Source organism: Dendrobates tinctorius, unplaced genomic scaffold, assembly GCF_039654945.1.
Source record: "Dendrobates tinctorius isolate UK_male_01 unplaced genomic scaffold, ASM3965494v1 ptg000308l, whole genome shotgun sequence".
NCBI classification, from domain to species: domain Eukaryota; kingdom Metazoa; phylum Chordata; class Amphibia; order Anura; family Dendrobatidae; genus Dendrobates; species Dendrobates tinctorius.
In genome coordinates this window covers 1,443,213-1,456,576 of record NW_027361975.1, presented here as the reverse complement: position 1 = coordinate 1,456,576, position 13,364 = coordinate 1,443,213, and the positions used below count along the sequence as shown (strand labels likewise).

The 13,364-nt window shown below is 45.9% G+C and overlaps 1 protein-coding gene across 3 annotated transcripts in view; it reads right to left on the bottom strand.

The window, feature by feature from the left end:
* LOC141073608 (uncharacterized) overlaps positions 1 to 13,364 on the bottom strand; it is a 184,558-nt gene that overhangs the window by 116,839 nt on the left and 54,355 nt on the right. Inside the window, exon 1 of one of the 3 annotated variants that reach the window (XM_073560907.1) lies at positions 8,736 to 8,822. The exons of the other annotated variants lie outside the window; for them this stretch is intronic. The gene's annotated coding sequence lies outside the window, so the exon portion shown is untranslated. Of the gene's footprint in view, positions 1 to 8,735; positions 8,823 to 13,364 lie in introns of those variants that run through there. 3 annotated transcript variants of the gene reach the window in all.

The window sequence follows — 13,364 nt, the reverse complement described above, 5'->3', positions numbered from 1 at the left end:
TCAAAGGGATAGGCATCCGCAGAGGTGTCATCGGAAATCCACAACGTTTAGCAAAATCCAAGTCCATTAGGTTCAGGGCTGCTCCCGAATCCACAAAAGCCTTGGTGGAAAATGTGGACAGGGAGCAGATAAGAGTAATTGCGAGAAGAAACTTAGGTTGATCACCACCCACAGAAAACGTGTGTGCAAAATGTTTCTCTCGTTTAGGACAGACAGAAATAATATGCGAGGCATCTCCACAAAAAAACACAGCTTATTATGCCTTCTGAACTCCTGACGTTGCTCCCTGGACAAAACTCTATCACATTGCATAGGTTCAGACACTTGTTCAACAGGTGGCAACACCTCTCGTGCAGTCCTGCGTTCACGTAAACGCCGATCAACCTGAATGGCTAATGACATAGAATTGTCAAGACCAGAGGGAGCAGGAAATCCCACCATAGTATCTTTTACGGCTTCTGACAAACCCTTCCGAAAGAGAGCTGCCAAGGCATTATCATTCCAGGTAGTAAGGACCGCCCACTTTCGGAATTTTTGACAGTACAATTCTGCAGAATCTCGACCCTGGCTCAATGCCAACAGGGTCTTTTCAGCCTGATCAATAGTATTAGGTTCGTCATACAACAACCCCAAGGCTTGAAAAATGCGTTCACATTAGTCAGATTAGGATCATCAGGTTTCAAAGAAAATGGCCAATCCTGGGCATCGCCACGCAGCAAAGAGAGGACAATTTTAACCTGCTGCGCGGAGCTCCCTGACAAGTTAGGCTTCAAGGCAAAAAATAATTTACAATTATTTTTGAAATTCAAAAATTTAGACCGATCCCCAAAAAATACATCAGGTGTAGGAATCTTTGGTTCAGCAGCATGTGAATGAGCAAGGTAGGCGGAAATTCCCCGCACTTCCGCAGCGAGCTGCTCCACACGATCAGACAATTGCTTTATCTCCATTGAGAGAAAAAAAAATTCCCCCTACGGCCTCAGAAATATAGAGGAAAAAATATACACACTTTTTTTTCTTTTTTTTTTTTTTTTTTACACAATTCTTTCCTGCTATTGAGTACCCTAGGATCTGTGGTATGGCTGGTGATTCTGCTATTAATGAGTCACCGTAGGAGGCAAAAACAGAAATACTAGCTAAGTCCAGAAAAACAGAGAAGTTGGCAGCTATCGGATTACAGACCCCTGAACCTATCAACAACAACTAGCAGTAGCCGTGGGAGGTTCCTACGGTGCCCTAGACCCCTCGATCACAGCCGGAGAACTACATAGCCTAAAGACAGAAAGGGAAATCTAAACTGCCGCAGAGCAGACCCCAAAGCAATAGGCAGCCCCCAACATATAATGACGATGAAGCAAGATGAAAAAACACTCACACAGATAGAAAGATAGGCTGAGCAAACGATGGGGCCCAAGCTAACTACATAGGACAGGATAGAAAAGCTGCTGTCTGTAATCCGCCAAAACCCTATCAAAACAAGAGCCAACAGCTGATAGGGAAAAAAGCCCTGAAGACGCTAGGCTTCAAAAAGACTATATCAGTACTCAGGTATTTTCTGAAGACAGAGCAAAAAGGAATTCAGCACACCCCAGCAGGGAATGGCAGAAATCCAGAAAAACAAGGAAAAACAAATGCAAAAAACAGAGCAGGAATCAGACTGGTCTCCTAGAATCCCTCAGAGAGATCACCAGCAAGGCAGAAGGGCGTCGGCTGCCTTTTATCCAGTCAGCAATTCCCGTCACCCAGTGATCATCATCCTGCCCAGATGCTTGGTAATCAGCCTCACCACCTTCCTTCACCAGAAGAGGGAGTTCATCAGACCTCAATGGTGAAGGGGAAAATGAACTCACAACAGACGATACAGGAAGGGATAGTGGAGCAAGCTATAGGAAGGGAGGGCAAATACCCAGACAGATACAGGCTGGGCAGACCCAGGCATCACTAAAGGCAGGGAAGTTAGTCGTACAGACAGCACAGGGAACGTGAGAAACACCAGCACCAGGACTGGTACAAGAGGAATAATCAGGCGCCTGATATACCTGGCACCAGACGTAGAGGATGATGGCACATCTGGGTCAATACTCAGGCTGCGGCATAAGGTGAGCGGCAAGCGCGTGGCCGAGGCCTAATGTGCACAGGAAGCATGTGCGGTCAGCGCCAGTCCCGCGAGACCGGAAGCACAGAGGAGCCGCGGTGTGATCTCATCCCACCAGCCCATCGGGACCTAGGAGCGCGGAGAGCTCAGTGCGCAGCGAGGGACTGGGCGGCCATGGCGGTAACACAATGTCATTAGTCTTCATTCTTCATCCACTGCCCTAAAACACTACCTGTAGTTACCAGGTCACCCCCTCCCTTACGCCCCTCCTTCTTAAGACCGGAGAGGAACTTCTCAAGAATACAGGGTGCATGAATGTTCTCCCGGGGCTCCCATGATCTCTCTTCAGGACCAAAACCTCTCCAATCGATCAAAAAGAAGGTTCTCTCTCTAACCTTCTTCTTGGCAAGTATATCCCTCACCTCAAAGATGTCCTCGGTGCTAATGGGTAGAGGGATGTGACTGGAGGAAGCATGGAAGCGTTTAAGCACCACAGGTTTTAGGAGGGATACATGCAAGGCATTAGGAATACGGAGCGAGGCAGGCAAATTCAGCTTGTAGGTAACATCATTAACTTGTTTCAGAATTTCAAAGGGACCAATGTATCGGGGGCCCAATTTGTAGGACGGAATTTTAAGTCTGATATACTTGGATGCGAGCCAAACCCTCTCATCCGGAAGATAAGGAGTGGAATCCAAGCTCCTCTTACCTGCATGTCTCTTCATCTTGCTGGAAGCCTTTTCAAGTGCATTCTTAGTCTCCTCCCAGATCTGGGATATTCCTTCAACATAGAGTCGGCTGCTGGAACACCCAAGGGGAACCGGGAGGCATGTTGGGATGTTGCCCAGAGACGATGTAAAAAGGAGACTTGGCGGAAGATTCACTGCGAACTCTGCCCAGGGAAGTAGACTGGCCCAATCATCCTGATGGATGAAAAGTGCCGAAGGTACGAAGTTAGGACCTGGTTAATTCGTTCCCCCTGGCAATTAGTCTGCGGGTGATAGGCCGAGGAAAAGTCCAAAGTTACATTCATGTGTCTGCAGAGAGCTCTCCAGAACCAGGAGGTAAATTGCACTCCTCTGTCAGACACAATGTGCTGAGGGAATCCATGAAGTCTAAAAATATGGCTAATGAAGATCTTCGCCAACTCTGGAGCAGGACAAGCAGGGTAAAGGAATAAAATGAGCCATTTTAGAAAAACGATCCACGACGACAAGGATGAGAGTACAACCTGAGGAACGTGGCAGGTCAGTAATAAAATCCATGGCTATATGCTGCCAGGGTGCCGAAGATGGCGCAGGAGTCCGGAGGGAAGTAAATCCTCCACATCTCGACAGAGAGAGGGCCACCAATAGTAGCGAGAGATGAAGGAAGTAGTCTTCTTGACCCCAGCATGGCCAGCCAATTTAGAGGAATGACCCCAGCTTAATATCCTTACTCTGTCATTCTCTGCCACGAATGTCTTAATCGGTGGTAAGGTAGTAAATCTTAGTGGAGCCACAGTGATCATCCTGGAAGGATTGATGATGTGTGAAGGTTCCTCCTCAGCATCTGCCGACTGGGTGGACCTGGACAAAGCATCCGCCTTAGCATTCTTATTGCCCAGCCGGAAATAAAGTTCAAAGTCAAAGCGAGCGAAAAACAATGACCATCTGACTTGTCGAGGGTTGAGCCTTTGAGCGGACCGAATGTACGTTAGATTCTTGTGGTCGGTGTAGATGATAAAAGGGTGTATAGCTCCCTCAAGAAGATACCGCCACTCCTCCAATGCCAATTTTATGGCCAACAGTTCCCTGTCTCCGATGGAATAGTTGCGTTCAGAAGTAGAAAACGCCTTGGGAGAAAAAAATGCAGGAGACTAGACGACCGGAAGAAGACTTCTGGGAGAGCACAGCACCGGCTCCTGTGGATGAGGCGTCTACCTCGAGAAATGGTCTACTGGCTTCAGGATGATGTAATACAAGAGCAGCTGCAAACGCCTGCTTCAAGGTTAAAAAGGCGCTCTCAGCCTCTGATGACCAAGCACAGGAGTTGGATCCTTTAGGGATAAGGGACGAGATGGGTTTGGATAATGAGAAATAAATTGTCTGTAATAGTTTGCGAAGCCAAGAAAACGTTGAATAGCCTCAATTCCCTGAGGTTGTGGCCAGTTGAGGATGGCAGACACTTTCTCGGAATCCATCATTAGGCCAGAATCGGAGATAATATATCCCAAAAACGGTAAGGATGTCTGTTCTAAGATGCACTTCTTGAACTTGGCATAGAGATGATTCTCTCTTAATCGTAGCAAGACTTGACGAACGTTCCTCCTGTGAGAAGGCAGGTCCGGGAGAAAACTAGGATGTCATCCAAGTAAACCACCACACTGGAGTATGAGATCCCGGAAAATATAATTAACAAATTCCTGAAACACCACGGGAGCGTTGCAGAGACCGAAGGGCATGACCATATACTCAAAATGTCCGTCCTGGGTGTTAAACGCAGTCTTCCACTCGACCCCGGGGCGAATACGGACCAGATTGCAGGCCCCACGAAGATCAAGCAACCAAGATGTGAACACTTAATCTAAAGAGTAAATTAACTACATAGAAATAAGGTCACCATAAAAGGATGTTAATTAATAGTACAAAATGTATTAGAAAAATACTTACAGTATATTTAATAATAGATCATTATAATAATTGTGAGGGCTGATACATAATATGAGACAACATAACAGAAGCAACTGGGACTACAAAATAGGAGCATGAACCTACTGGGGTTCAATAGAAAGACAGTGCAATATGACTGGTTTGCTAATACACAATTCCATATAATAAAACAACCAGATCAAATCCCCCAGACACCAATGCTATCCCAAAATTTTTTTTATGATGCCAGAAAAATACAGCATATCAGATGGATAGTCAGGTTAAATGGTAATATGGTTACCACAAAAATTTTATGTGAAACAATTAGCCTACTCTCACTTAATAGGTGGTAACCTATGCTATAGTGCAAAAAAAACCTTTTAGAAAAGGGGAAAAGGTATACCTGAAGTCATGGTGTTAGCAGGTGAAGGTAGGTGCCCCTACTGGAGTCCCACTCAGCAGCCTCGACGTACGTTTCGCCAAAAGCAGCTTCGTCAGGAGGCGCCCCATGAAGATCAAGTTTAGTGAAAATTTGTGCTCCTCGCAAACGATCAAAGAGCTCTGGGATGAGCAGCAAAGGGTACTGGTTCTTAATTGTAATATCATTAAAACCTCTATAGTCGATACAAGGATGAAGAGAGCCATCTTTCTTTTTGACAAAGAAGAATCCTGCGCCTGCGGGAAAAGAGGACTTCTAAGATAAAGTCTTTGACCAGATTCTCCTGGACATAATCCGACATGGCCCGAGTCTTAGCTGGAGAAAGTGGATAGATTCTACCCCTGGGAGGGGTAGAACCAGGAATGAGCTCAACTGGACAGTCATATGGTCGATGCGGGCGAAGACTCTCAGCCTCGTTCTTGCTGAAGACATCCGCAAAAGACCAATACGGGGCTGGTAACCCAGCGGGCGCGGAAGAGGGTCGTGAATACCCAACAGGGCAGAACTGACCCCACCAAAGAACATCCCCAGACCGCCAGTCTAGGATGGGATCATGCCCCCTTAGCCAGGGAAGCCCGAGGAGAATTGCATGAGACAGATTAGGCAACACGTAGAACACTGTCCTCTCACGATGCAGGGCTCCTACCTGCTACTCCACTTCTTCAGTAATCTTAGTGGCAGTCTCTCCCAAGGGCCACCCACCTACTGAGGAAATCAGCCGTGGAGTCTCCAAAACCTTGACTGGAATCTGACATTTATTAACCTCCTCGAGCCCTATGAAGTTCCCTGCCGCGCCTGAATCCACATAAGCCACCTCCGAGTAACGCCTCTGACCCAAAATTATCTGGACCGACAAAGTTAGGGGTAGAGAGGGATCATACACACCTAGGGAGGCCTCTCTTAAGTGTCCTAGGTGGAAGAGTTTCCTGGCTGCTCGGGACAGGAACGGAGTAAATGCGAGGCACTACCGCAGTAGAAACAAATACCTTGTGTGATTCACTCTCTGCGACGCTGATTTGCCAATTTGACCTGATTCACTTGCATAGGTTCAGGTGCTGAAGCGGAGGAGGACACCATTGGCCGTGGGCTGAGAGGCCTATAAAGGGAAGGAAAGGGACGATGAGACCTTCTTTCTTGAGCAGACTCACGAGAACACTCCTGGAAACGCAGATCGATACGTGTGGCCAGAGAGATTAAATCCTCTAGTGAGGTTGGAGTATCTCGGCCAGCGCATTCATCCTTGATTCGGCCCGGCAGGCCTCGCCATAAGGCTCCGACCAGCACTTCGTTATTCCACCCCAACTCCGAGGACAGAGTGCGAAAATGAATGGCATATTGGCCGACAGTGAGGGAACCCTGGTGGAGATTAAAGAGAGACTCAGTAGCCGAGGCTACGCGGCCAGGCTCGTCAAACAAAGGTGAAAGGTCATCAAAAAAATTGCCAACTGTGAAGTTATGGGATCATCACGCTACCACAGGAGATTAACCCAAGCCAAAGCCTCTCCCTCTAAATGTGAGACCACAAAAGCCACCTTAGCCCAATCGGTGGGATATTGCTGCAGCAATAATTCAAAGTGTAGGTGACACTGATTAAAAAAAACCTGCACAGCTTGGGATCGCCATTATACCGGGGCGGTTTACCCAGGCGAGGTGGAGGGTGAGGAGAAGAATCAAGGTCACGGGCCAGGGCCTGCACAGAAGTCGAGGTGGCAGACTGGAGGGAAAGCATCCACAGAGGCCATATAACTTAATATGTGGGCTTGTGTGTCAGGCTTCTGATCAAGCTCCTTTTGGAGACTTGCGAGTTGAGTGGCATTTCCTGGGTCAGAGGCCTGTAAGGCAGACAACCGAGATTCCATGGTCTCCATGAAGAACATAATGCGACTTTGATTCTCCCACAAAAATACCAACTCTTTCTGAGCAGCAGCAGAGGCACCAGCGGGGTCCATGGCCTGATTATTCTGTGACAACTCCTAAAGTGGACCCTCAGATCGTGATACCAAACAACCCCTGAGTGAGCTGACCTAGTGAGGCCACCCCCTATACAGGGAGCGTCAGGGGCAGGCCTAGGGGTGTCTATATCACAACAGCCAGTACCAAGGGGTGGCTCGTAGGAGAGGATAGTGACAAGAGTAGCACGGTGGGGGCAGAGAGAATGGAGGGGACAGGGAGTCAGGACGCAGAGTAAGCAGAGATGCTGAATCCCAGAAGGGAAGGCCGGGTGAGGGGAATTGGATTCAAGGACCTGAGGTGAGGAGACTGACCATATCCTAAGGACCACCAGGGACCAGAGAGAACACTTGTCCTAAAATACAACACAGGAAAGGCAAGTGAGCCAAGACTTACTAACGGGGGATACTAGACACACAGACGACACAGGAAGGGGTAGTGGAGCAAGCTACAGGAAGGGAGGGCAAATACCCAGACAGCTACAGGCTGGGCAGAGCAAGGCAACACTAAAGACAGGGAAGCTAGGCATACAGACAGCACGAGGGACCTGAGAACACCGGGGCGGTACAAGAGGAATAATCAGGTGCCTCCACAAGGTGGAAATGACCTGATATACTTGGCACCATACGCAGAGGATGACGGCTCTTCCGGGTCTATACTCAGGCTGCGGCATAAGGTGAGCAGCGAGCGCGCGGCCGAGGCCTAATGTGCACAGGGAGCATTGCGCGGTCAACACAAGTCCCGCAAGACCAGAAGCACAGAGGAGCCGCTGTGCAATCCCATCCCACCAGCCCATCGGGGAGCATGGCGCACTGCGAGGGACCGGGCGGCCATGGCAGTAACACAATGTCATTAGAATTCATTCTTCATCCACTGCCCTAAAAGACTAGCTATAGTTACCAGGTCACCCACTCAAGCCAACAATTTCTTTTGTGGGCAGATCCCATTGGTTTCAATAGATTTTTATACAATCCTGCTTTTGCACATCCCACCAGGTCCAAAGGAGAGAGAGGATTTTGGCCATTATTCGTGTTCTCCGCGGTAGATGGCAATGTAGCATTCATCTTAAATGTAAACATAGTCTTAAAAAATGTAAATTTTTGGAAATCTCAACAATTGTTAGAAAAATAACATATTAACATTTGAGAGTCCTCAGTGGTTGATACCTTTTAATGCCTAACTGAAAAGATGGTAACAAATAGCAAGCTTTCAAAGCTGTTAAGATCTCTACATCAGGGATAGTCTGCCTGAGTATTCTCGAAAGCTTACTATGTGATAACCATTTTTTCAATTAGTATCAACCACTAAGGACTCTCAAATTTAATATTTTTCTATCTACTGCCTAACATTGCACAAAGATATATTTTTCCTGCAACAATTGTTATATCAATTTTATTATCTCAAACCCATAAAACTGCATAGTATACTAGGTGTGATCCAACTAGTGATTTAGGTAAATTTATGTATAGGAATGATCCTGGCTCAGGATCACGTAAAGAAAGTAATGTAATGGATCTCATTGCCTTTACAACAAAATGAATTCAATAATGTATTTAAGCAATATAGGCAGGCTGAAGTGCAGCAATGAGCTGGGACAAGATAAGACTAGTAGAAGACTCACCTCTCAGCGCCTAGCGATGATTGCCGATTCCTGCTCCCAGGCAAGTGGAGACAGATTTGCTTAGCTGTCTGGTTATGAAGCAGTGTGCTAGGAAGAGGGAGTAGCTCAGATTACCAATTTAGGAACTTTTACAATGTTTTAGTGTAACCCTGTACAAGATGATAGGCTGAAAAGATTCATAACCTACTTTGGAGCACATAAAAAGCCATCTTCGTTTATGGATTAATGAGATTCTGTTACAACAGACTGCTGTATATGTCCATAGCATTTAGTTTGGTGGAGATACTGTATCATTTAGGCTCTGAGAATTTAGCATACTTGCCAGCCTTTAGAAATCATCTCTAAGGTGTGGAAAAAATGCTGCAAACTAAGAATGTTTTTAAAAATAGAAATGTTAGTAGTTTATTTTTATCAATTAACAAAATGCAAAGTAAATGAACAAAAGAGAAATCTAATTAAAATCAATATTTGGGTTACCGTCATCAGTTCTTCTGGGTGCAATTACATGCAATTTTTTAAGGAACTTTGCAGCGAGGTTGTTTAAACAACTTAGAGAACTAACCACATATCTTCTGTGGATGTCACTTGTGCAAATTCTTCTGTCTCTTCATGGAATCCCTGCAAGACTCTATTACCTTGAGATCAGGGCCAAATCATCACTTCTAGGACTCCTTGCTCTTTTTTTACACTGAAGATAGTTCTTAAAGGGTACCTGTCAGCAGGATTGTGCACAGTAACCTACAGACAGTGTCAGCTTGGTGCCGTTATACTGATTAAAATCATACCTTGGTTGATGAAATCCGTCTTGTGATTGTTGTTTATTCTTTATTTTCAATTTTGAGTTAATGATATGCCCGTGCTTCGATCACAGCATGATTGTGCTGGAGGTGCTGAAATATCAGCACCTTCCAACTAATCCCCACAGGACCTGGGCGCTGCTACTTATTAACCCCCCCAAAAGCTGCGATCGAGAGGAATTGCAACATTTAGAAGTGTCAGAAGCTCCCTTTGACTTCCGATCGGCGCCCTAGCGGTTTCATTGCCGAGGCCTGATTGTTGCCATGGTGATCCCCGAGACACCAATCTATGGAAAGTTTCTGAGACCATGCTGGTGTATGGCAATGCATTATACCTGCGATCAAAGTAAAAAGAGGACTAAGACAAAAAGTTAAAAAAAAAAAAAAACAAAGCATAATAATAATAAAAAATAAATATTACACTTATAAATACACATTTTTATGAAAAAAAAAAACTACACACATTTGGTATTGCCGAGTCCAGAACGACCCGATCTAAATAAGGGTCACTAGTTAAGCCCTTCAGTGAACGACGTAAAAAAAATGTGGAAAACTATGCTTTCTCATCATACCACTGGGAAAAAAGTGGAATAAAACAAAATAAAAAGACGAATGGACGAATGTAAATAAAAATGGTATTTCTGAAAACATCATCTTGTCCTGTAAAAAACCCACAATACAGTTCCATCAGAGTGATACCTCTCAGAATATAGCAATGCAAAAATTATACTTTTTTCTATAAAAGTTTTTATTGTATAAAAGCTCAAAAACATTAAAAAATTACATAAATGAAGCATCACTGTAATCGTACTGACCCAAAAATAAAGCTGTCTTATCAATTTTACCACATGCAGAACTGCATTAAAAAAACAATTCCTGAATTGCTGTTTTTTTGTTTATTCTGTCTCCCAAAAATTGGAATAGAAAGCGATCAAAAAATGTCATGTGCCCAAAAATGTCATGTGCCCAAAAATGGTATCAATAAAAATGTCAACTCATTATGCAAAATAAAAAAAAATCCAAACACATGAGTCTTTCGGAAAAAATATAGAAAAATCATAGCTCTCAAAATATGACTATGCAAATGCAAACAAAAAAGAGTCTTTTAGGCCTCCTTCACACGTGGTTATTTTGATACTAAAAAAAAACAGTACTGGTGAGACCCATGGTCAGAGTTCGTGTGCCATCCATGTGTACATATGTGACATCTGTGTGTCCATGCTCTGTCAGTGTGACAAGTATGGAATGAAATGCAGCATAGAAATTAAACAGTGTTACTTATGACTTGTGGTGGTGGATTCAAACCATAAATTTGATACATTTTCCAGTGTTTTTCTGTACTGCACATTAAGGCATTCTGGTTCACTCTCCTCAGTCCCACAAGGTCATTGCCTCGGGGTAACCCTTGACTCTTATCTTTCCGAAACGTTTCTTTGACTTTTTTCATTCCGTACTTAACCCAAGAGTGTAGGCCCCAACCACGGATCTCTATGCTGACGATCTGGCTAATTATTTAAAAAGAAAAAACTGACCATATCTGACAGGAAATTATCTCCCAATCACCTCATACCATGCACTGTCCTCCCTCCGCCAATGCATCTAGCTCACTCTCTGATTTTGAACCAGTCACAGAAGATGAAGTAATGAGGCTCCTTGCATCTTTTCACCCTACCACTTGCACCAGTGACCCCATCCCATCACATCTCCTCCAGTCCCTTTCCCCTGCTGTCACCACTCACCTAACAAAAATATTCAACCTCTCACTCTCTTCTGGTATCTTTCCTTCCTCATCTAAGCATGCCATCATACAGCCATTACTTAAAAAACCATCCCTTGACCAAAACTGTGCCGCGAACTATAGACCTGTTTCTAATCTTCCCTTGATCTCTAAACTCCTGAGGTTAACATCCTCATTAATCAGAACCTCCCACTCCCGTCTCCAAGACTTTTCACGAGCCGTGCCAATTCTTTGGAATGCGCTACCCAGGCTAGTACGATTAATCCCCAAACCCCACAGTTTTAAGCGTGCCTTAAAAACTCATTTGTTCAGACTGGCCTATCGCCTCAACGCATTAGCGTAACTATCCCTGTGTGGCTCATTTCTAAATTTTTTAACACAACCAGGTTCCTGGCATCATGTTCTCACATGCTTTTTGCATTTAATAGCCCTCTGTGTCTGTACTGTTACATATTTCGACTTGTGAGAATCATGTGGGAATAGTGGATGAGGGCAGGTATATCTCGCCCAGATTCCTTTCCTATGTGGCCTAGTCTGGTCAGTATCGCACCTGCTTGCTAATGAATAATGGGAGGTGGATATAAAAGGATGCCAGGTGGTTGTGTGAGTGTCTCAGCCTGGGAACACAGAGAGCTTGTCTGTGTGAGAGACACACGTGAGTGGAAGCAGTGCCCACTGCAACTGTGGTTTGGCTGGACGGGAGAAGCCCGCCAGTTGGTAGTTAGGTTGTACTTTGTTTAGTTAGTGCCGGACAGGCAAGGATTTGTTTTATGTTTTATTTCTTTATGCATTGCTTTCACCATTAATAAACCTGACCCAGGGTCAGTTATACCCGAATCCCAGCTCTGCACCTGAGTTTCATGCTGAACGCACGTGACCTTTGACCCCAGCAAAGGCGATCCCGGAGTGTTTTATCACATTGTGGTGGAGAATGCGGGCATCACGTTGCAAGCATGAGCATGGAGGACGTGGTGAAAGCGCTGGTACAGTCCACCGCCGTCCAGCAAGAAGCTAATCGGGTGATGATGGCCCAGCTGAAGGAGTTGGTGAACATGACAGTTACCGATCGTTCGCTTCTCCAGCAGGTGGCGCAGCGCTTGGCAAGCTTACCTGAGCTTAACCTGGAAGCCGAGTCGAGAGTGATTCACGTGAGTCGGTATTGGCAGAAGATGACGACCGAAGATGACGTCGAGGCATACCTGACCACGTTTGAACGGACGGCGGTGCGAGAAAAATGGCCGAAGGCACGATGGGCCGGCCTGATTGCCCCGTTTCTTTCCGGTGAGGCCCAAAAGGCTTATTATGACTTAGAGCCTGAAGCCGCGCAGGACTTTGACAAATTGAAAGCCGAGATCTTGGCCCGGCTGGGAGTGACGACCGCTGTCCGTGCACAGAGAGTGCATCAATGGACTTATCAGCCGGATAAACCACCGCGGTCACAGATGTTCGACCTGATCCACGTGACGAAGAAGTGGCTACAACCCGAGGTGCTGACAGCGCCAGAGATAATCCAGAGAGTCGTCATGGACAAGTACCTGAGAGCTCTACCGCCAGCCCTGAGGAAGTGGGTAAGCCATGGAAATCCTACGACGGCAGATCAACTGGTGGATCTGGTTGAACGTTACTCCGTGGCGGAAGGACTCCGAGACGACGTTACCCCACCTCGTTCTTCATCATCTCCCCGTGGAACCGGTAAGACTGTTCCAGGGAGTAGGGGAGATGGAAAAATCCCTAAGACAGTGGGGGAGGAAAATGGGACTGCCCGCACTGCGAGGCCGAGAGTAACGAACTATGGTCTAAGCAAGGGGCCCATTAGGTGTTTCCGCTGCCAAGAGATGGGACATATTGCTGCGAACTGTCCGGTCACTACTGAACCCATGCAGTGCGACGTCACAGACTCTTAAAACCGCATGTCTATGGTTGCACGGGTAGTGAGTGTGAATGCCGGTCAAAAGGATGCGGAAAAACACTTGTGTGATTTAACTGTTGATGGCAAAAATGTGGTGGCATTGTTAGACTCGGGAAGTGTGGTGACTCTGGTGAAGGCCAGTCTGGTGTCAGCCCCGACTGGACCATCAGACAAATTTTCTGTAA